The sequence below is a fragment of the Cupressus sempervirens genome, chromosome 7 (genome assembly GCF_028749045.1).
Source record: "Cupressus sempervirens isolate cs-2001-9-10 chromosome 7, ASM2874904v1, whole genome shotgun sequence".
Taxonomy (NCBI): Eukaryota; Viridiplantae; Streptophyta; class Pinopsida; order Cupressales; family Cupressaceae; genus Cupressus; species Cupressus sempervirens.
The window spans coordinates 70,384,833-70,388,039 of NC_143124.1; the positions used below are offsets into that span (position 1 = coordinate 70,384,833).

Here is a 3,207-nt window from a genome sequence, read left to right on the forward strand (position 1 = left end):
AGATGTGTGGATTCATGCTTGTTCACATAGTTTGCTCGATTGTGACTATGGCTATGAAAGCTTCCATGGTTGTATTGCAATGATATTTTTTGCTGAATAATACATAGTGATGGATGCTTTTGGAGGCTGAGTTTTTCCCTCAATGAGGGTTTCCCAAAGTATATCTTGTGTCACAATTTTGTGGGCATGTTGTCTATTCTCTTGCATGTGGATTTTAATTCCGTGTTTATTTTAGATCTATTATGAGTTATGTGAAAACGATTATATTCTTTATTACCAAGTTTCCTTACACTTTTACTATTTTAATTAATATATATCATTGTAGTTATATAATTTAATAATATACTAACTATATTCTATAATTTAATTTAATTTAACACTATAATATGATATTTTTCATTACTATTTATTTGTTATTTTATTAAATTAAATACATTGTATTTTAAGCAAAACCTACTTTAATCAACCATAAAATAATGAAGGCAAAAACTTTGGCACATGTGCCCCTTGTTATTATTATCATCTCGATATTGTGAAGAAACCATAGCGATTTACACAGGAGTGTACGTGAACTACCATTTAAGTGCCTGGCACTCAATTTATTTACACCATAGCGGTTTACACAGGATCGTACCTGAGCCACCATTTAAGGGACTGGCACTCAATTCATTTACACCATAGCGGTTTACACAGGATTGTACCTGAGCCACCATTTAAGTGCCTGGCACTCAATTTATTTAATTATTTATTGTATAACACGTAAGGAAGTCTAACAAGAAAGGTTGGGACCGGTGGCGACACCCAACCATCCGCAGAACTTCTGATATGAACTCACTCGGCTCTGAACAGCCGCTGGTCTTCCTCCGCCGCACTCTCCGCCGTTGATTGCTCTGATCGTCTCACCGAATCCACTTCCGCCGCTGGATGTCATGGCGTTATGACACTTGCTGTTCACCATCCAAAACCACAGCGAAGTCTTGAAAGCAACGTCTGCCTGCTGGGCAACCAAATCGGGGTTATTCAGCAGCGGAAGTCCCACGTACTTTCCAGCGGCTCCATAATTGTAGTTCCTGCAAGAAGAATAAAATTCAACACTTGCATCAGTACCCATTCATAAATTTTACGAATATTTTAGCTATCGCTATTGCGGGGAAATAATGTTACCAGGTAAGCTGGAGAGGCCCCCGTCCGTAGTATTGCTTTCCACTCGCACAAGGATATTCTCCAGAAGACTGGCAATACGTTGATTTTACAATCTCTTCCACATAGCACAGATCTGCATGGAATACAAATTAGGGTTTCAATATTAGGATTCAATAATGTAATTAGGGTTTACCTTATATACAAATATAGGGAAACGTGTTTCTTTCATACTTCCAGTCTCATGGGCGACATTGGCGAAGAAGGCAGCGAGCTCTCTCTTGCGGACATCAACACTTCCGGTGGTGCCAAAACCGGCGAAATTGCTAGCTTTGGTCGCGCTTATAAAGCCGTTTTATGTGTAGAAGTTAGTTCCCTTGAAAGAAGCAGAAATTCCTGATTTAATCCGGTTGAAGAAATCTTGGGTGATAATGGATTCAACGGAGCCACCGGATGGGGCGGGAACAGAAGGGGAAGGGGTGGGTTTAGAAGAACAGGGGCCTTGTTGACAGCCGGCACCACAATACGCCTCTGTAGTTCCGCAGTAGCCGTATTTGCTGCAGCACAGTCCATTTGCACACCCGCAGTTCTGTGAGGAGCTCAATTGGACCTCCCCTACAAATATCAGCGCAGCTATCAGTAGCACTATAAACTTTGCATATGTCGCCATGGCTGATCTCTACTTTCACTCACTCTTTCTTCGTTTGCGACTTACGTGCAATCTATGTGGTATTTATAAGTGGAGTGCAAGTTAGTGGAACACGGCAGAAATTGACTTGGTCCCATCTTTAATTGACCTTGAGAAATACGCCAATCAGTTACTTGTATAAGAATATCTGGCTTGCCTAATCATTATTAGTTCCTGCCTTTGGCAGGTAACTATTGTTTTCATTCAATGCACTTTACTGTATTCATTCAACGCACTCTATTATTAACTGTACCAATGAGATTTTTAATTTATTTAAACCTTTTTTATAGTTACAAAGTCTATTCATTTTATTGCATTTAAGAAATTAGAATATTACTATTTGTTTGAAATTTGATTCGACGTGAACCAAAAAGGCAATGAGAAAAATAATTTCAAGGATAAGAAAATCAGTAAAATTAGAGAGCACCTTTTACACATCACTCAATAAGCCATAAAGTCTATGTACTATGGTCAGGTTTACATTAATTTGTCTAACAGGGTCTTTAGTTAAATTTAATGCTCATTAGAGTCGGTTGGTTTTGTATATTTTTTCCCGTGAACTCGTTTCCATTTACTTATTCTATTTTCTGTGAGCTTGCAAGGTTTAGTTTGTTTCTTTGAACGTATTTGGGAAAAGAATATAGGAGCTACGGGACGAGGCGCAAGGTTGCAGATTGTGCAATTGTTGAAGAGGAAATTTGGTTTGTGGGTATGGCTTCCTCGTTTCTCAATAGGATTTTATCGCTTTTCGACTTTGGTTCTTTTTACCATTAGTTTTTTTGTGTAATGTTCATTTTCTTCTTCTCGTCATAATATGCTCTTAACGAGAAAATGGGTTTTGTGATAGTGCCGACGAATTGGGTTATGAGGAATCAGAATATAATGGTCCATGCTTGGTGCTCTTGTTAGTATAGTGTAGCTCTAATTTAGTATCTCAATTTGTATATTTTTGAAGTGTTAGATAGTAGCCAAAAGAAAGTGGGTTAACCTTGAAGTACAAAAAGGCTCAAGAATAGCCTGGAGTCACCTTCAACTTATCTAACCGATACTAGTTTTATACTTCAAAAACCAAATAAAGACTAGCTCCAAAAAAGAGTAACCCTTATCAACAATCCTATCCCTACTAAGCATATAAAACAAAAAATTATACTAGCAGAACTTATTGTTGCTACTAGTCCAATTCATGATCATATATAAAATAAAAGCCCCATAGGACACCAAGTTCAACGGGATCCAAACCATAACAAAAAAACAAAAAAACAAAGAACCAAAAAAATTGTATATGTTGGATAACTATTATTTTATGATATTTATATATATTGAATTTATTACTCATTATTTTAATATTGGATGTTGGTTGTACTTTGTATTTCTTAGTA

The 3,207-nt window shown here is 37.1% G+C and overlaps 1 pseudogene across 1 annotated transcript; it reads right to left on the reverse strand.

Moving 5' to 3' along the window:
* Positions 1 to 1,160: 1,160 nt before the first annotated feature.
* Positions 1,161 to 1,829, reverse strand: LOC149545537 (endochitinase 4-like; annotated as a pseudogene). The gene is made up of 2 exons (XR_016354267.1): positions 1,375 to 1,829; positions 1,161 to 1,276 (listed from the first exon to the last, which is right to left on the reverse strand). The product of XR_016354267.1 is annotated as an endochitinase 4-like (transcript).
* Positions 1,830 to 3,207: the final 1,378 nt, after the last annotated feature.